Source organism: Ursus arctos, unplaced genomic scaffold (genome assembly GCF_023065955.2).
Source record: "Ursus arctos isolate Adak ecotype North America unplaced genomic scaffold, UrsArc2.0 scaffold_16, whole genome shotgun sequence".
Classification (NCBI taxonomy): Eukaryota; Metazoa; Chordata; class Mammalia; order Carnivora; family Ursidae; genus Ursus; species Ursus arctos.
This window is the reverse complement of record NW_026622830.1, coordinates 58,470,490-58,491,082: the sequence shown is the minus strand read 5'-3', so window position 1 is coordinate 58,491,082 and position 20,593 is coordinate 58,470,490. Positions and strand designations below refer to the sequence as shown.

The following is a 20,593-nucleotide window of genomic DNA, read 5'->3' as shown; positions in this document are numbered from 1 at the left end:
TTTTTCTAGAAGAACATCCTGTTTTTCTTTATTGATTGCAGTGTTGTCTTATCTCTATATTATTGATAGTTTGTATAGTCTCTGTTTCTTTTAGGTTGTTTCCTTCCTTCTCCTGTCTGACGTGGTGGGGCCCTTTGACTTTTACATCAGGGTATTCTGGGTGGGCCATGTGTTGGGGGTCCCCAGGGTTAGTATCTTTAGATCTGTCTTTTGGAGCTGATCAGATTCCCCAGAAATATTCTCCAGTCTCTTTCCGGCACAATTCTGACTTCAGAATCTGGAAGCCAGCAGTGTGCGTGTGTGGTCTGTTGTAGGAGAGCTGGAGAATTCACTGTTCACTGTATATACAGTCATTAAGTCCAGCTCTGTTCAGTGCAGCTGGGCAGGGTGACTTCAGTCCATAGATGCCTCTACTTTTCCGGGGAATGCCCCCTCCCATCTTCTTTCAGAGTGAGGGGGTGTCACGTTGTGCCCGGCGTTGAGGTTCTGGTTTCAGCTTCCATGGCCTTCCCCGGCTCCTCTGTATTTGGGGCTATGCCTTCTTTATCCCCGTTCTGTCTACACTGCTGCTGCCACTTCTGGTCTTCTAGGACACTGCTGTGCAAGTGTAAGTGGTTTCCGTGTGTTCCACTGCTGAATTAGGACCTGGCTTTCTTGGGCCTGCTGCCTCATTTACTCTACTTCAGTCTTTTATAGTTTCTGTCTCCTCCAGGTTTCTTCTTTTTACTTTTTTGTTTGGGTCTCAATCTTCCATGTTAGAAGATTTCCCCAGTACTTCAAAAATCTTGGCTTTTTTCTCCTTTCAGTTCTCCCTGTGCTGTTTCAAACATTTTTTAAAAAGATTTTATTTATTTACTTATTTGAGGGAGTGAGTGTATGCACAGGAGAGAGAGCAGAGAGCACAAACGGGGAGGGGCAGAGGAAGAGAGAGAAGCAGACTCCCTGTTGAGCAGGGAGCCTGACCTGGGGCTCCATCCCTGGACCCTGGGATCATGACCTGAGCTGAAGGCAGATGCTTAACAGACTGAGCCACCCAGGCGCCCCTGTTTAGAACATTTTTAAAAAATATCTCTTTAGTATAGTTTTGATGGAAGGCAGTGGAACAGATGTCTATACTCTGTCATTGTATCGTGCACTTATTAGCCAACCACACCCTGTTAATTTATGATTTTTGATATGTTTGAATAGTTTCCAGTTGCTACACATGTATTTCTTTTCTTTTCTTTTTTTTTTTTTTTAAGATTTTATTTATTTATTTGACAGAGAGAGATACCAGTGAGAGAGGAAACACAGGCAGGGGGAGTGGGAGAGGAAGAAGCAGGCTCCCAGCGTAGGAGCCTGAGGTGGGGCTCGATCCCAGGACTCTGGGATCACGCCCTGAGCCGAAGGCACACGCTTAACGACTGAGCCACCAAGGCGCTCCTTCCTGTGTGTTTCTTAAGTAGAAATAGGTTTGAAGACAGGGACGTGGTGCCCTCTTCTCACCCCTCATCCCAGGCGTTGCCCAGTAGGCTTGCGTGGGAGGTGATGGAACTGGCTGAGGGGTGAGTTCAGTAGAGCTTCAAGAAGTGAAAGGAAGGGGGTTTTAATGCGCATGTTGTCTCTCCTTGTCAGGTTCTCTGAGGACTATGGAAAGAGGAAAGAGAAACCCGGAGCATTACGTTTAAACCCACGTTTGATTTCTTCACAGAGTTATCGTGGCCTTCAGAACTGTGAGTATAATTCTCTTGCTACATTTGTGTTTTGGTTTTTCCTTTTGTTTTGATTTTTCTTTCATCTGTCTTAAGGTTTCTTTGACGTATACTAGAAACAAATAAAAGCTAGTTGATTTTGCAGAGTAGGTGAGGGAAGAAATATTAGTTGTTTAGTGCCTTTTATGTGTGGAGAGAGGCAGGCAGGATGACAGTGCTGTCCCTGATAGTTGTGACAGTAGCAGCATGTGCCCTAGAAGAGTGCCCCAACAGGGTCAGCCCTGGGCCATCCAGCTCCTCAGTGAGTCTCTGGCAGTAATCCCCTGAATGAGGCTACCCTTTGCCCCTGTTTCACATTTGCATAACTGAAACAGAGGTTAAAGGTTACTAAGTTAGTAAAAAGCAAAGCTGGGATTCAGACTCAGTCTGGCTTTGGAGCCTGTGCTTTTTACTCCTGTTTTATTCTTTCGGGCTCTGGATTCAGATGTTGGCTTGGCTGCTTACTTACTAACTCTTCACTAACTACCGAAACCTAGCTCTCTCTCCATGCCAACTCTTCACTGACTACTTAAACCTAGCTCTTTCCTCTGACAAAGGGTGCTCTCCCAGGGTTGTGGTGGATGCCGTAAGAAATGTGAAATGTGCTCAGCTTTCACAAATGTTAGCAATTGCTATTCGGTGGCAGTTCCCCCACTTTAATGAGAGGAAAACTAAGCCCCAGAGATTGGGTTATTTGTGATTTGTTCATTTGTAACCTTGGCACTTGTGCTGCACTCCACAGTTGGGAGGTTATAGAATTGAGATTCTATTCCAGTTTGTCTTATTTCCAAAGACTGCTCTTTCTGGTAGGCCTAGTGGTAAATCGAGGACAGATCGTTGATAGAAGATTCATCAATCTGTCTTGTGGTATTAGCATTGGTAAGATTTTAGCAATACATTGCTTCGGTGTAAAAGCCCCATAAACTTAGACTTCATGGATTCAGAATTCAGAATCATTATAATTACGTTGAATTTGACTTTGGTAAGTGTCTTTGTCTTAGATGTCCGAGGGGCAGAACCCTGGATTGTTTTTCCATTTCCTTCTGGGGGTCAGTTCACTTTCCTCCTTTGTTCTCCTTTCTCCTCCAAACCCACTTTTGTTTCTGCCAGGATTAGGTATTAGGGAAGGGAAGGAAAATTGTGTCACGAAGTTTCAGTTTCCAAGTAAGGCCTGGAAGTCTTGCTCCTTTTTTCTGATTCCTTCTACCCTTTCTTGGCTACGAGAGGCACCTGTTCTGTGTGCTGTGCCAGGTGTGACTCTGCTGTCTTTTGGAGAAGGCCATGCCCAGCTGTTTACATCCCTTGTCTCCTCCCCGCCCTCCCTGCACATTTCGATGTTTCTTCCTGTACCAGTGGGCTATATTTATTGGGTACAAGTCTGTTTCTGCATCTTTAAGGGCAAAGATTTTGTTATTTCGTTTCTGCATGTTTTCTGCTTGACCCATGGGTAGTTTTCACTAAATGCTGGATGAAGTAGTGTTTAATGCTTGCCACAAAATAAGTTCTCTTTTCTTACTGGATCCAAACAAGAGGGAGAATATCAAGTATAACTTTTCATCAGCATTAGCTATTAAAAATCGTTCGTCATGGTAGAGCCCAAGACAGTTTCATATTTAGCAGAAATTACACAAAATTTTTCTTCTTAATGTGATGTGCAGCGGAACGAAGGCCTGACAGGGAACTGAGAGCCCATTCTTGGCTCACTGGAACTTTGAGCACCGGGATATAATCTGCTGCTTCTAGTTTGGCCCTCCCCTCCCCTCTACCCCTGTTTGAAAATATGTAAACCCAGGAAAAATACCTTATAACCAGTGTTTCTATAATTGTTTCCCCCAATTCTGGACAACTGGTGAGGCCACACGAGTAAGCCTGGCTTTGTACAGCATCGACTTAATGGTGTTCCTCTGAGATCCGGGTCCCTTGATGTACCTGAGTGCCCTGGTCCACTTAAGCCCCTGCAGGATGGATCAGGTTCTTGGTTCCTGATTTGTTTTGGGGTGTTGCATTCTTAAGGCATAACTTGGGATGGAGGTTTTTTACAATCAGAATTCTAGGAAAGCAAAGCAAAGTTTTGGAGGAGTTGAATTGCTGAAATATGTATGGAGATTATTTTCAGGGTTAATGGGGTGTGCGGAGGCAGTAGACAGAAAGGAAGGTTGCCCGGAGACCCATCTGAAACCCCCCATTTGGTGAATAAAGATAGGTTATTTAGCGTCAGGGCAGCTGAGAGCAATCGACATAGATTGAACTGTGAGGTTCTGGGGCTGTTTGTCTAAACAAAGAGTCGCTAGGGTAAGGCGGTGCTGGCTGTCGGCTCCGGAGGGCAGCTGTCCCTCCCTCAGTGTTGAGCCCTGAGATTCGGCTGAGGTTTGAAAGGCTAGTGTGTTGGGAATAGACACTGGTGGTGGGGGTTGGAGGGTGGGGGAGAGTAGAGGACAGCCAGGAGATTGTCGGCACGCTGTTCAGGGAACCAGGTGAGTAGCAGCGGAGGCTGGGATTGGAGCAGGAAAACGAGGTGGTGAGAAGCAGTTGGGCCTTGGATGTATTTCAAAGGCAGAACCAGTAGGATTTGCTGACAGATTGGATAAGGGGTGTGAGGGCAAAGGGAGGAGTTGAGTTGACTAGAAGGCTCTTGGCTTGGGCAACTAGATGGGGGGAAGGCTGTGGGTGGAACTTGGTTTAGAGGGGCAGATGGGGAGCTCACTGTAGGCATTTTAAGTTTGTGATTCTGTTCGGGATCCAAGTAGAGATGTCATGTAGGCAGTTGTAAATAGGCATTTGGAGCTTGGAAGAGAAGTCTGAGCTGGAAGTGGCCATGAAAACGCAGTGACGGTCTGTGGTCACCGAGGGAGTGAGCACAGAGAAGACAAGCAAGCCTGAGCCTCGGGTCACTCTGCCATCGAGTGCTCAAGGACGAACATGAGCAGTGTTTGGCACAGAGCAGGTGTGAAGAAGACCACAAGCACTGGCACCATGGGAAGAAGGGAAGAAGTGTCCAGGAGGAGGATGTGATCAACTCTCTGAAGTGTCAGGAAAGGTCATGATGAGGACTGAGGTTTGGCCTTCAGGTGTGGCGACTTGGAGGACACTCTGGCAAGTGCTCGGGCGCAGTGTGGGGGCGTGGTCAGAATGAAAGCCCGCCTGGACGGTGGTGTGAAGGGGGAGAGGGTAGTGAGACAGATTGCATCTGGGTGACTTAGGTCCAGGGAGTACGGTCATCCTCACACTTACTCGCCGTCTGGGTGCAGAGCAACGCAGCCGGGTCCCTGAGGTCCGTGGTGGTGTCTTCATGTCACGGGCGGGGAAAGGTCAGGTTCAGAGCTTACAGTAGCTTTCTCAAGAGTATGGAGCCGGCAGGCTGACGCCAGGTCTCAGGCCATGCACGCTGTCCTTAGCCGCCCTGTGTCCTGAGGGTGGAGAGACACTGTTGAAGGGGGGAAGGGGGTAGCGTGGTTGAAAAGTTGTAGGAAAACGCTTATGTCCTGCTGGAAGTGCTTCTGTTAGAGATTCTGTTTCTTTTTCTTACTTAGAAATTTCACTTCTATCAGAGGGTGGTAGGTGCATGTGTTCAAAAGTAAAAGAGTGTTGAATGATTCATGCAGAACCCAGCGGGCTCCTGTCCTGCCTCCACCATCCGCCTCCCAGAGCTGCCTGGAATCCTGCTTATCTGTTTCTTTTAGTATTTCTGTCCACGGTTCCCAGCAATATCTATGTAGAGGCAGGGCCATCGATGCGTCACTTTTAGACAAAGTTACATTTTGAACTCCCATCTTCCCCCACATTTGTAGCACAAATTTTGTTTAGAGCCATAATTTGGTGAATTGTTTTGACTTTGTTAATGTTGCTCACTATTGAGCTGGTGAATGTAGCATGATTATATTCCCTTTTAGTTCAACTTTTTGTTTTCCTGTTTTCTTGAGCTTAACAGTTGCCACTTTTTTTTTTTTTTTCTGTTTGCTTGATATTCTTAAGAGTTCTCACTCTCCCTGACAGTAAGGCCTCTTAATAAAATTTGCCATCTGCTCATGTGTATTCCTTCTCTCTTCACCCCCAGGGACATCTGTTTTCTTGCATGCTGGACAGGTTACTCTCCCATGGTAGCAGGGTTGAGGTGCGTAGGGCAGATCCTGCAGGACTAGGCGAGACCGGGTAGAGAATCCTGATGGGGAAGACAGTGATGGGGAGCTCAGAGGGAGGGGGACGGTGTCCTCCTGAGGGAGCAGGTCCGGGCATGGTGAGTGGGGCTCGCGGTAGTTGGGGAAAGGCATTCTGGGTGGAGAAGGTGAGAAAAAGCAGAGCGGGACGAGATCGGTTACTTTTTGTTAACCTACAAAGCCTGTATTGTGGCGCCTCGCTAGGTGGTACATGTTAACTTAGTTACTGACTCTTCCTTTAAGACCTTTAAATAGATTTCCATGGAAAATGTGACATTCAGATCGTTAAACATCTGTCGTAAATTTTTTATTTTTTGAAAGATTTTATTTTTTAAGTAATCTGTACACCCAGTGTGGGGCTCAAACTTACAACCCCGAGGTCAAGAGTTGTACACTCTACTGACTGAGCCAGCCAGGGGCCCCTGTCATAAATTTTAATATTTTCTTAAAACGTGCGCATAGGATATATCAAGACACTTAAATCGAAGAGATAATCTTAAACTGTTGATTCCATGTATTTGTTCATGGAAACATCTTTATGGACTATCCCGTCACTGAGGCGGCCCAGCCAGTCATCGTGCAGGAGTGACCAGTGCAGCCCCCCGCTGCGGTCGTCAGGCGGGAGCAGGATGAGCGACCACAGGACGTTTCAGAGGCTGCTCTGTGTCTAGCTGGATGCGCAGGATGGTGTGCAGGGAGGCCGCGGTGTTGCGGAGGCGGGCAAGCGCAGCCCTGTCTCCGTGGCCCAGTTAGGGAGGCCCGTCGCGAACTCGGGAACGAGTTGGTGCAGAACCAAGAGTGAGTGGATTGGTTTCTTTTGAGAAGAAGCATCGCGCAGTTTGAAATGCTGAGGCGGGATTATAGGAAATAAAGTCCGTAAGTGCCTTTCAGGACTGCCAACTGCAGGGCACCTTTTACGTAAATGTGCTGCACCTTTTATGTGGGTGCCTGGCTATTCTCATGGACGGTCAGGAGCCTGTGTTTAGTTCAGTGGGTCCGCCGTGTCCAAATGTTACCTGCTTCCTGAAGCTTCTGCTTTATGCTCCAGGCTTTGCGCAGGACACCCTTTATCTTGCCAATAGTAGTTACGTTTGTGATTCAGGAATTCTACGTGAGGGAAGTCGTCAGAATTGTGATACCTGCCGTTTATGTGTGTCATTCATCGTGTGTTTTGAGTTGTGTGTAGTGTTTATAATAACAAGGTAGTGATTACTGTCCCCACGCTGCAGAGGAGAGCCCGGAGCCAGATAACAGTCTGCCCGAGGCTCCACGTGGTGGTGGCAGGCTCTCCTGTTCCTTGACATGAAAGCTTAGCCCTTGCTCTGAAGTGCACGTGGTGCTCCTGTGTGCGGGTTCTGCCTGTGATAGAGAGGGGGAGGGCTGCCGCCCACCGAGCGGTCTGCAGACCCTCAGTATTGTCACGTGCCAGCCGTGCTTCCGCCACGTCGGGATGCGTTGTCACTAGTGTTGCCAACCATTGCACGTGGTTCCCCGTCATTGGTGTTTCTGCTCATACTGAAGAAAGATTATGGATTCATCCCATACTTGTAAAAATGGGAAAATAGGTCTGTTTCTGACCCTAGTAGTAGGCAGGCAGCTTTTCCTGTGCTTCTTACACTCTGACTAAGGGGGAGAGAGGATGTTTCTTTCTTTCTACCTGCTTTGGCATATCGTTGCTATCTGCCGGGGGGAGGGGCAAGTGGGGCGTTGGGAGTGGCGATGGCAAGGAAACATGTTAGATTTGTGTCTCCTGCTCATGAATTCTAAGTGCTTTAACAAAATAGACAAACTTTCCATCATTTCTTCTTTGATAAACTGTCTATTAAAAAGGATAGGTGTCTCAGCAAAAAATTCAACTGAAAAAATGGCGAGAAACTTTGAGTAGATACTTCATCCATTTCCTGTAGGTAACAACATGCACACAAAAAGACGCTCCCCGTCATCCCTCATTAGGGAAGTGCCCGTGACAGCCGCAGTGGGTAGCGCTGCAGTCCTGTGAGAATGCCTCCCATTCCCACAGAACAAGGCAGCAGAAGGGGACAGTGCCCAGGTGCAGGGCTGTGGGACAGCTAGAACTACATCGCGCTTTGCTGGTGGGGATGCAAAGGGTTATAACCACTTTGAAAAAGTAGTTTGGCAGTTTCTTATAAACTTGAATATATACTTTTCATACGATCCAGCAGTCCTACATGGAGGCCTTTACCCAAGAGACATGCAAATTTATCTCTACACAAAGGCCTGCATATGATTGCTTATAGCAGCTTTATTCCTCTTTACTGAAGATGGAGAACAACTCGGAGGTCCGTCAGGTGGGAAATGCGTGAACAGGTTGCGGTGCACCTGTGCGGTGGGGCAGTACTTGTACAGCAACACAGAGGCACTGACTGCTGACATCCTCAGCAAAACAGGAGCGCGTCCAGAGCGTTCTGTTACGGGCAAACACAGAGCTCTGTACAACTGTGGTTCCCCCCTGATAACATTCGGATAAAGGCAAAACTATGGGAACAGATTGGATCAGTGGTTGCCGGGGGCTGAGGCTAGGGGAGGAGAGGACTGAGTACAGGAGGGCGTGAGGGTGCTTCGTGGGTGATGGAAGTGGGCCATGTCTGCCCTGTGATGGTGGTCATACACTGACTGTGTCAGTCAGAACCCAGCGAACAGTGTTTTACTGTATGTAAATTTTACCTCAATAAGCCAAACCCAAAAAAAGGTGGATGACTTATGTATATACACACACGTAGGTATTACACACACACACAGGCACACACATTTATACCCACGCTTGAGCTCCCTTTTTCTTTCCAGTGGATTAAATTTAATATTTCTGGATTAGGTATCCTGAAAGTTTAAATGAAATAGATTGTAGCACAGACACTTTGTGAAAACATAGGATCTTGGAGTCTTTGGTTGATTTTTATATTCTTATTCACGATCTGAAGGCTTTATAATGTGGTTTGTTTTTGTATAACATGGTTATGTAGTATGGATGTCACGTAATTAGCATAAATAAAAGATGTTTTATCAGTTAAATTATTTTAAGATTCCTTCCATGTTGTTCAAGCTCTTGTAGCTGTGGAGAAAAATAGTTTTACTAGCTTTAAAAATTAATAAAAAATGTTTTCTTTGATTCATGACAAACTTAATTATACAGTCTTCAGCTGTGTCTTTAATCAGCTGTAACTGTAGGGTATGATTATATTTCAAACCGCTAGACCTAAGAATGTACACAGAAAATAATACAAGTTAGCTTCACTAAACGTAAGGCTTCATTGTAGTTGCGAGTCAGGTCTCTTCACAGTATGTAAGAGGGTCGCTTGTTATTAGTATGTGGTGCTTTGCGATGTCCTGCAGAGCAGTTGTTCAGCATTTTTTCCTAATAAACCCTTCTTAGCAAAGCCACAACAGTGGGCAGGGAAGGGGATTAGAGTGGAAAGTTGTGTATTTACTTTTCATTTAAAAATCAAAATTTGACTATAGACAATAAGAAGGCCATTCATTTAAATGATGAGATCTTCCTTATTTTGCGATCAGAGGATATTGCCGTGTGTGGTTATAATGGAATCTGATACAGTAAGATGCAGTGTAAGAGGCCCTTCCTGAGCTGCTTTATGTTTGCTTATCCCGTGCGCTGCTCTGGGGTCTGGGCGCTGGCTTCACTGTCTCTGGTAACCTTGTCCTCTGAATGGTCATCACGTAGTCAATATGCACTAACGGCCTCCGTGACCGTCGTGTTTGGGAACAGAAGGAGTAGGCTGTTCTGCCTTGCGTTTGTTCTCGTCTGACTGTCCCTGTGTTTTGCTGTGGGAATCTGTGCGCTGACTGGTTTTGAGGGTTTGGCCCCTGCTGGGATGCTTCTTACAACTGGCGACCTTTCCAGCTGCTGTCCGCCAGGTGGCTGTCCTGCTGCAGTTGTCACCGTGCCGCCGCAGGGGCGCTGTGTGGGTCCCAGTGTGAGCGCTGTGTGCCGCTGGACGGCCCGCCCGCGTGGGGGGATGTCTGCGAACAGCTTACAGTGTGACTCGCTGTTCCACTGAGAAGTTGTATTTGTAGAATAGAAGAAAAACGGATGTGAAGCATGAAGTTTGAAAAGTGTTTAACCGTGTTTGTTTTCTCTTGTGGTTCAAAAGGGTACTTAACGGGTCATCTTAAACAAAATGTACTAAAAGATATTAAACTCTTTTGGGGCTTTTCTGGATGACTCAGGATCCTCAGTACGAACACCTGTCATTTTCAGCGTGTGGTGGCCCCGCTTCTGCCATTTTCCTCAATATGAGGCTGTGTGGCGGGCAGCCTCTGAACGCCCTTCCACCACCCTTTCTAATTTGCTACTCCTTGTTTTTTTTGTTGTTGTTGTTTGTTTTGTTTTAAAATGAAGCCTTGTGTGTTTTTATGGAAAAGTTGTAAGTAGTATAGGCAACTTCCAAATACCCTTCACCTAGATTGACCAGTTGTTAACATTTTGTGACATTAGCCTGCATGGCCCCCTCCCCCCACCTCTGGATATAGAAGTACACGTGGCACATTTATTTTCATACACTGGAAGGGAGTAAGTTGCACACTTCACGCCCTTTACTCTTAGGTACTTCAATAAGTATTTACCAAGAACAAGGACTTTTGGGGCGCCTGGGTGGCTCAGCCATTAAGCGTCTGCCTTCGGCTCAGGTGATGATCCCAGGGTCTAGGGATCGAGCCCTGCATCGGGCTGTCTGCTCTGCTGGGAGCCTGCTTCTCCCCTCACACTCCCCCTGCTTGTGTTCTCTCTCTCGCTGTCTCTCTCTGTCAAATAAATAAATAAAATCTTAAAAAAAAAAAAAGAACAAGGACTTTTTACATAGCCCAAAATAATCAGTATAGTTATCAAATTGGCAAATTTAACATGGGCCATTCTGTAGTTTACAGTCCATATTCACAGTTGCTCTGTTAATTACAGTAGTTTTCCCCCATACAGGACCCAGTCTAGAATTACATGTGGTATTTATTGATGTTTCTATGGTCTTTTTAGTCTGGATATGTTTCTCAGCCTTTCTCGAGAACATCATGGAGACTGTTCTAATTGTTTTGTAGGTCTTTCTTCCGTTTGGGTTCCTGTGATGTTTTCTCATGATTAAACTCAGATTACGCATTTTGGGGGCCAGGCTATCAGAGAAGTGGTGCTGTGCCTTTCTCAGGGCATCATATCATTTCTCATATCCATTATTCGTCTCAGGATGGCACATGATGCCGGCTTGTTCTGTTATTGGTGAGGTTAACATCTAGGAATTTGTGGGGCTGCAGATTCTTGGACCCTACTCCTGACCTGCTAAGTCAGAAACTTAGGGCTTGAGTCTATGTTTTTAACAAGCCCGAAAAATGATTTTGATGTATTCTAAAATTTGAGAATTACTGATCTCAGGTGATCAAGTTAGGGCGGCATCTGCCTGGTGTCTGCTCTCTAAAATTAGCATTTATCCTTTGTAATGAATGAGGAAATCTGTAGGGAAATATTTGAGGCTCTGTGACCTTTTGAGCTTTTAAACTGATCGTTTGGCGCCCCCACGGATGATTCTTGCTTGAACTAGTTATTGCTAGGTAGTCGTGCAGTGGGGACGCTGTTCTTCTCACCTGTCAGCTGGCATTCTCCCTTAAGGAGAGTTTCCCCTCCTTTGTTGACTCACTCAGTTGTTCACCCACTAGTACTTCACGGATTCTTGTTTGATTCAGGGGCTTATAGTCCTTAACTCTCATTCATTTTGATGCTGGAATGCCCCCTAATTTGGTTTTCCAAATCATCTCCTGTGTTGTTTTGACACGTCCCCATTCTTTTCTGAGCACGACCTTCCTTTTGGCACAGTAAGATACTCCCAGCATTTCTTGTAGTTTTTCTGCCCCTGTGGTGCAATCAGCTATTTCTCCAAGATTCCCTGGTTCCTTTTGGTGGGAGATGGAATTTAGAGGCCGGGATCTGAGTGGGAGGTGTGCTCCTTTGCTGCCAGGTATTACTGCTTCCCAGCGCTTCCTGTGTGTGTGCACGTGCTTGTGCAGCTCTGCTCCAGATGCAAACATCTTGTTGTGTTCGTAGGAGCCGACCAGTCTCCGATCAGTTTCATTGGCTTCCAGTTGATGCATTTTTCTTCCCTTCTCTTCTCTTTCTTTCGCAGTCTCACATGCACCTTTCTACTTCGGTGGTTAGTCAAAGGTTGGAGTAGAATGTATTCTCAGATTTGGGGGTTTATCTTGGGGTTCCCCTGCTTCCAGCATCCCTCCTTTACATATCAGTTGGTCCTCCAGCCCCCATTTCTTTCTTCTGAGACCTCACGCCAGTAAGACTTTTGCTTTCTGCCAGTAGAGCTCGCCCTGGGTTGGGAAGCACGTTTAGTCAGAGGAGCAGCAAACTGGCAGATGTCCTGGGGTAACTCCATTGTTCAGGGGAGAGCATTCACCTCTGGTTTGTGCCTCTGGGCTTCCTGGGTTGTCCTGCCTATGCGCATTTCACTGTCTGCCAGGGATTTGGGCAGTGTATTTATATTCAGCCTTGGAGCTCAGCATTTTGCAGCCCTCTTGTTTCCAAAATTTCCCCCTTAAATTTATAGCCAGTGTGCTGCACATTAAGGTGGTACGGTAGGGCTGCAGTCCTGCCCTCCCAGAGTTGGGGCTCACAGTATTGCCAGGCAGGAAAGTGACAAACACTCCCTGGTTTGTACCAGATGCAGGGACAGTTCTGACAGTAACTTCTTCTCAAGTGCTTGCCTGCCTTTGGTCATTTTCCAGTTCCTTCAGATGGTTGGTTTTAGTGATTTTGTCTGATTTTTATAATGATCTATGGAAGAAATTGCTCCATTGTCTTCATGTAACCATTTCGGAAGGCTCACTCTCCCTTTTGTCTTATTATTCTTTTCTTCTGAAATCTAGCTTCATCTTTATTTTTGTACCCAACGTTTCATTATGGTAATTTTCAAACAAATGGCAAAGTTGTAAAAATTTATGGTTAACATCCATAGACTCCTCCACCCCCTGGATTTTACCTATCATGTGTTATTATTCTTGCTTTCTCACGTAAATAACCAATTATCCATTTCTCCATATAGTAATCCATTTTATTTTTTAGGCTGTATTTCAAAGTGCAGATATCAGTATACCTCACCCTATGTGTTTCAGCGTGCATATTGTTTACTAGATAGAGTTCATTGTTTGTTTAGCGTATTTTTCCTTCAGTGTAAAATTTCTATACCAGCTGCACATAACTCAGGTATACATTCACTGAACTGTGGCAAACGCATCCACCTTTGCAACCCAAACACTTATTGAGACACAGACCATTATCATTTCCCCCAAAGGTTCCTTCGTGTCCTTAGTATTCACAGTCCCTGCCGCAACCCCTGCTGCCATTCTCACCCTGACCCCTGACAACTGCTGCGTTCGCCCCCTCAGTTCAGTTCTGCCTGCCCAGGGGTTTCCTGTCAACAGAATCATACTGTGTACATGGTGTATGAGGCTTCGCCCGCCCTTCTCCAAAATGGGGGCAGGTCGGCGCCGGGGACGCTGGGCGCGCTCCCGGCGGAAGCATGGAGGGGGCGGGGCCGGTGGGAGCCTGGCGCTGATTGACAGGCGCGGCCGACCTGATCCCAGGCGCGGGTCCGTAGAGCCGGGCGCCGAGGCCTGGGGCTGGGATGTGAGGGGCTGCGGGCTCCGGGCAGCAGCTGCTCCTGCGAGTCGCGGCGACTGCAGCGCGGGCGGGCGGGCGAGGTCCGCGGACGCTGTCGGCGGCTGGCCCTGTCGGCCGCGGGATGAGGAAGCGGACGGAGCCCGTCGCCTTGGAGCATGAGCGCTGCGCGGCCTCGGGCTCGTCCTCCTCCGGCTCAGCCGCCGCGGCGCTGGACGCCGACTGCCGCCTGAAGCAGAACCTGCGGCTGGCGGGCAAGGGGCCGGCAGAGCCGCGCTGCGCCGCGGACGCGGGCATGAAGCGGGCGCTGGGCAGGGAAGGCAGGGCGCAGGGGCGGGGCCCCCTACCTGGCCCGGAGGCAGCCCTTAAGCCCCCCGCCCCTCCATAAGTTTCTTGCCTGCAGGAGCGCCCCACGTCTACCCTGCATTCTCTCGTGCCCTCTTCCAGTTCTCCTCCATCCTTCTTCCTCACCTGGCCCGCTGGTGCCGCCCGTGGGCATCCTTTCCCCAGATAGCTGCCTGCGGGAGGGCCCCCGACTGTCCCCTTTCCTCCCCTGGTGTCCTTTTCTGGCCCTCCGCGGCGCCCAGCCCCGTGCCCTTACCCTTCCCAGGTGAGCCAGTGGTACCCCGTCCTCGACCGGCTGGACCAGCGTCTTTCCCAGGGGCTGGGAGCAGGGGGCAATCACGAACCCACGTTGGAGAGTAGAGGAGGGCGTGGGGGGCGTCCCTTGTGAGGCTCCTGGACGCCTCTCACGTAAGAGGTGGGACATGGAAAGGCAGGCTCCAGAGCCAGAGAGCGTCCGGATTCTTGGCCTCCGATCTGCATAGAACTCAAAATTGAGCGCCCCTCTTGCTCGGCTGGCGTGTACCGAAGCTTACCTTTTCCCGGTTTCTCACTTTGGTAATTTTTTCTCGGGTAACTAGTTGTCAGAAGTGGCATTCTCTGCTGGACCTTTGGGGGAAGGTTCAGTGGTGTGATGTGGCCAGGGGTACACGGCATCCTCAGCTGTTGGAGGGAAACCTGTCCTTGCTTGTGCAGATGGCTAATGGTGCTTGAAATTGGATTACACTGAGTTGTCTCCTTAGGAATCTCTGTAGAATCTGTAAGTCTTAGTTTTTTTGCGTTGTCTGAATAGGAGATGAATGCATCCAGGTAAAGCTGATTTCAGAATTAAGATAGTGTATTTCACAGGGACAGATCTCTCCATATGCTAGCTTTGTAATTAATCTGGCTGTTCACAGAACGTATCATTCATGGCAAGTTTGAAGTCTGGGTGTTTCACGGTTTTGAACAGGTTAGTATGTAATGTTCTCAGGTGTTGTTGCAGAGTCGTTTCTTTTGGGGTCAACTGGAATGCCCTTAATTGACACTGGCCACTTCAGTGTCAAATATTTATTAAAATGGTCTCTAAAAATATCAGTATCATTGTCTAAAAGACCATGAAATTGAAAATGAATATTTGGATAAATAGAAATATTTATCCAAATAGACACTTCAACATTTCAACCTCATTGCTTAAAAGGTTATGAAATTAAACTATAGTTTTCTCTAAGTCAGTGGTTCGCATTCTTGCCAGAAGGGCAGGGACTGACAGTATTTTTTTTTCTATAAAATTATCTAGTAACTGGTCAATATCTTTTGTGAAACTAATTCTAGCTTGAATGTACTTTTGTAAACAGGTTTGGCATTACACCTAGATAAGTTTGGGAAGTCTTCCTTTGAAGAAATGAAATTATTAGGCACAATAGTGTTTGGAGAAACAGTGCTGGTCTGGCACCTTCCTCAAAAGATGTATTGTATTTCAAAGATACGTTTATTTTCATTTTTGTATCAGGACAAAGACATTCAAGAGGTGCTCATATCCTTTGGAGGAACGAAAGGCTGTTAGGAAATAAAAAGAGAAGCAGATGGCAGGAAAGCCAAATTTATGTGTTACTCTGTGGTTTCCTTCCCTATTTCTTGGAATGTTGTCCTGGTCATTCTTCTCCTTTGTTTTCTTCTTCACCCAGGTCTCTGCCCAACTGTCAAGTCCTCAGAGAGGCCCTCCCAGACCAGCCCATCCAAAATAGACTTCTTGCCACTCCCAACACCCTTATTCTGTTTGCTTTTTTCATCACACGTATCTCTCTTGACCTTGCAATTGTCCGTGTACTTAATTGGCTTTATTGGTTCTCTCCTCCCCTACAATAATGGAACCCCATGAGAGCAGGGGCCTTGTTTCTTGCACTTTTGTGTCTCTAGTGTATGGCCATAGTAGGTGGCGGAAAATACTTATTGAATTAGTATCTCTAGAATAAATTCCTAAGAAGTGAAATTGCTGGGCCACGGAGTGTGTGTTTATAATTTTGAAAGGTGAGGCCAAGGAGTCCTCCAAAGTACTGATGGATACTTTTCCCCAGCAGGTCAGCAGTTACTTCCTTTCCCCCCAATACTGAATATCACCAAATATTTGGATCTTTTTTCTATTTGATTGATGAAAATGACATCTGATTTGTAGCTTTAATTTGCATTTCTAATTGTTAGGTGGCAATTTTTGTGTGTTTTTATAAGCCTGTTGTGTACCTTTGAGTCTCTCAGTACGTGCCTTTGTTTGGGTCCTGTTGTGCACATTTTCAAATACACAAAAGTAGGGAAGAGAATATAATGAACCTGGATGTATCCATCACGTCTTTTTAAACAGTTTGCCATGTGTTGCCAATCTTGAATCATTTGTCCCTCTTCCCTCCATTTCTTTGTAGGGTGGGGGACTAGAATGTTTTAAAACAAATGATTTTATTCGTAACTACTTCAGAGTATAACTTGGGAACTGGAACAAATCGAGACTTTTGAAATATATATAACCTCGCTGCTATATTTATCAAAACTTTTTTATATTTATCAAAATTAACAATTTATTGCCTGTTACTAATTTAATCTAATATCCAATCTAAATACACATTTCTCCAGTTGTCTCAGAAATGTCTTTAAAAGGTTTGTGTAAAAATCCTGTACATTTCTTAAATTTATTTCTAGTTGATCTTTTTTGGTGTTGAAAATAGGTCCCTTTCTTATATTACATATTTTTATTATTGTACTTTACTAATTTTTATTTTATTTTATTTATTTATTAGAGAGGAGACAAGTAGGGGGAGTGGTAGGCAGAGGGGGAGGAAGAAGCAGGCTTCCTGCTGAGCAGGGAGCCCCATGCAATGTGGGGCTTGATCCTAGGATCCTGGGATCATGACGTAAGGCCAAGGCAGATGCTTAGCCGACTGAGCCACCCAGGTGCCCCTGTACTTACTGATTTTTCAAGCAGTAACTTATGTCATCATATTGTTTTTAGTAGTTTTTGCAGTTGGTTCTCTTGGATTTTGAGGTATAATATCATATCAGTTACAAATAATAAGAATTTCATTCCATGTTTTTTACTTTTTATGTCTCTTGTTTCTCTTTTTTGGTTGTTTTGTATTTCCAGGACAAGATCAAATACTAAGTAAGAATGATAGTGGGTACGTTGTCTTGTTCCTTACTTCACTGAGAATGCTTTTAGTGTTTCTGCCACACTAGTTATTTTACTAAGGGCTGTGTTGTTGCTATTTGTTTTTTAATCAAAAATGGTTGTTGATTTTATTAAATACTGTTTTAGCATCTGTGAAATTATACAGATGTTCTTCCTTGACCTGTTCATATGAATAATAGTAACAGATTTTATGTTATTGAATCATCGTCCTATTATTGAATCATCAGTGAAAACTCTGTTAGTGTGTAGCCAGATTCTAGTAATATTTTACTGAGTCATTTTACATTGTGATTTGTGAAACCAGTTTGTAATTTTGTTTTTAATGTAATCTTTATCAAGTTGTTTTAGTGCTTTCCTTAGCTTTATTAAAAGCTTTCTCTGCTTTAGCCAGTTTAAATACTCTTGAAATGATCTGTTTCTTTAACTTTGGTGCAATTCCCCAGTAAAACTACCTAAGCTTGGTGCTTTTGGGGCGCCTGGGTGGCTCAGTAGTTAAGCCTCTGCCTTCGGCTCAGGGCGTGATCCCAGCGTTCTGGGCTCAAGCCCCACATCAGGCTCCTCTTCTAGGAGCCTGCTTCTTCCTCTCCTACTCCCCCTGCTTGTGTTCCCTCTCTCACTGGCTGTCTCTCTATGTCAAATTAATAAATAAAATCTTAAAAAAAAAAAAAAGCTTGGTGTTTTAGATTTTCTATCTCTTTCTGGTTTAGTTTTGGTGATTTATACATTCATAGAAAATCATCTGTTTCATCCAGCTTTTTCCTCTGTATCTGGGGCTGTTATCCCTGTCCTGTTCCCTGATTTTGTGTGCTTACGTTTTTTTCCTTTCTCCCCCTTTCATTTATTTATTTATTTATCTATCTATCTATTTATTTATTTTAATAAAGAATTTTCTTTCTTTTTTTTTTTTTATTATGTTAGTCACCATACAGTACATCCCTGGTTTCTGATGTAAAGTTCAGTGATTCACTAGTTGCGTATAACACCCAGTGCACCATGCAATACGTGCCCTCCTTACTACCCATCACCGGTCTATCCCATTCCCCCAACCCCCTCCCCTCTGAGGCCCTCAGTTTGTTTCTCAGAGTCCATAGTCTCTCATGCTTCATTACCCCTTCTGATTACCCCCCTTCTTTATCCCTTTCTTCCCCTACCGATCTTCCTAGTTCTTATGTTCCATAGATGAGAGAAATCATTTGATAATTGTCTTTTTCTGCTTGACTTATTTCACTTAGCATTATCTCCTCCAGTGCCGTCCATGTTGCAGCAAATGTTGAGAATTCGTTCTTTCTGATAGCTGAGTAATATTCCATTGTATATATGGACCACAGCTTCTTAATCCAGTCAACTGTTGAAGGGCATCTCGGCTCCTTCCACGATTCAGCTATTGTGGACAATGCTGCTATGAACATTGGGGTGCATATGGCCCTTCTCTTCACTACGTCTGTATCTTTGGAGTAAATACCCAGTAGTGCAATGGCTGGGTCATAGGGTAGCTCAATTTTTAACTTTTTAAGGGACCTCCACACTGTTTTCCAGAGTGGCTATACCCACTTGCATTCCCACCAACAATGTAGGAGGGATCCCCTTTCTCCACATCCTCTCCAACACTTGTTGTTTCTTGCCTTGTCAATTTTTGCCATTCTAACTGGTGTAAGGTGGTATCTCAGTGTGGTTTTGATTTGAATTTCCCTGATGGCTAATGATTTTGAACATTTTTTTATGTGTCTGTTAGCCATTTGTATGTCTTCATTGGAAAATGTCTGTTCATATCTTCTGCCTATTTTATGATTTGTTTATTTGATTCTCGCATATTGAGTTTGAGAAGTTTTTGTAGATATTGGATACCAGTCTTTGATCTCTAGCATCATTTGCAAATATATTGTCCTGTTCCGTGGGCTGCCTCTTAGTTTTTTTGACTGTTTCCTTGGCTGTGCAGAAGTTTTTATCTTGATAAAGTCCCACAAGTTCATTTTTTCTTTTGTTTCTCTTGCATTTGGAGATGTGTCATGAAAAAGATTGCTTTGGCCGATGTCCTAGAGGTTGCTGCCTATGTTCTCCTCTAGGATTATGGTGGATTCCTGTCTCACATCAAGGTCTTTCATCCATTTGGAGTTTATTTTTGTGTGTGGTGTGAGAGAGTGATCAAGTTTCATTCTTTTGCATGTAGATGTCCAATTTTCCCAGCACCATTTATTGAAGAGACTGTCTTTTTCCCACCGGATGTTTTTTCCTGCTTTATCAAAGATTAGTTGCCCAAAGAGCCAAGGGTCCATTTCTGGGTTCTCTATTCTGTTCCATTGGTCTATGTGTCTGTTTTTGTGACGGTACCATGCTGTCTTTGTGATCACAGCTTTGTAGTACAGCTCGAAATCCAGCATTGTGATGCCCCCAGCTTTGTTTTTCCTTTTCAACGGTTCCTTGGTGATTCGAGGCCTTTTCTGCTTGATACAAATTTAAGGACTATTTGTTTCAGTTCTTTGAAAAATGTCCTCGGTATTTTGATCGGGATAGCATTGAAAGTGTAGATTGCTCTGGGTAGCATGGACATTTTAACTATGTTAATTCTTCCGATCCATGAGCATGGAATATTTTTCCATCTTTTTATGTCTTCTTCAATGTCTTTCAAGAGTGATTTATAGTTTCTAGAATATAGATCCTTTATGTCTCTGGTTAAGTTAATTCCAAGGTAACGTATGGTTTTTGGTGCTATTGTAAATGGGATGGATTCCCTCATTTCACTTTCTTCAGTCTCATTGTTCATGTATAGAAATGCAACTGATTTCTGAGCATTGATTTTGTATCCCACCACATTACTGAATTGCTCTATAACTTCTAGAAGTTTGGGGGTGGATTCTTTTGGGTTTTCCATATAGAGTATCATGTCATCTGCGAAGAGAGACAGTTTGACTTCTTCTTTGCCAATTTGGATACCTTTCATCCCTTTTTGTTGTCTGATTGCTGTTGCAAGGACTTCTAGTACTATGTTGAATAATAGTGGCGAGAGTGGGCATCCTTGTCGTGTTCCTGATCTTATGGGAAAGGCTTCCAGCTTTTCCCCATTGAGAATGATATTTGCTGTAGGCTTTTCATAGATGGTTTTATGAGATTGAGGAATGTACCCTCTATCCCTACACTCTGAAGGGTTTTAATCAGGAAAGGATGCTGTATTTTGTCAAATGCTTTTTCTGCATCAATTGAAAGGATCATATGCTTCCTGAGTCTTTTCTTGTTGATTTGATGTATCATGTTGATTGATTTGCGAATGTTGAACCACGCTTGCACCCCAGGTATGAATCCCACTTGGTCATGATGGATAATCCTTTTAATGTACTGTTGGATTCTATTAGCCAGGATCTTGTTGAGGATTTTGGCGTCCATATTCATTAGGGAAATCGGTCTGTCATTCTCCGTTTTGAGGGGGTCTTTGCCTGGTTTGGGGATCAAGGTAATATTGGCCTCATAGAATGAGTTTGGTAGCTTTTCTTCTGTTTCTATTTTTTTGAAATAGCTTTAGGAGAATAGGTATTCTTTCTTCTTTGAATGTTTGGTAGAATTCCCCAGGAAAACCGTC

General features: G+C 44.9%; 1 long non-coding RNA gene across 7 annotated transcripts in view; it reads left to right on the top strand.

Moving 5' to 3' along the window:
* LOC125282093 (uncharacterized) overlaps positions 1–20,593 on the top strand; it is a 99,500-nt gene that overhangs the window by 3,139 nt on the left and 75,768 nt on the right. For all 7 annotated transcript variants that reach the window (XR_008959630.1, XR_008959632.1, XR_008959633.1 and 4 more), the window contains exon 3: positions 1,615–1,712. This is a non-coding gene — a long non-coding RNA (uncharacterized LOC125282093). The remainder of the gene's footprint in view (positions 1–1,614; positions 1,713–20,593) is intronic.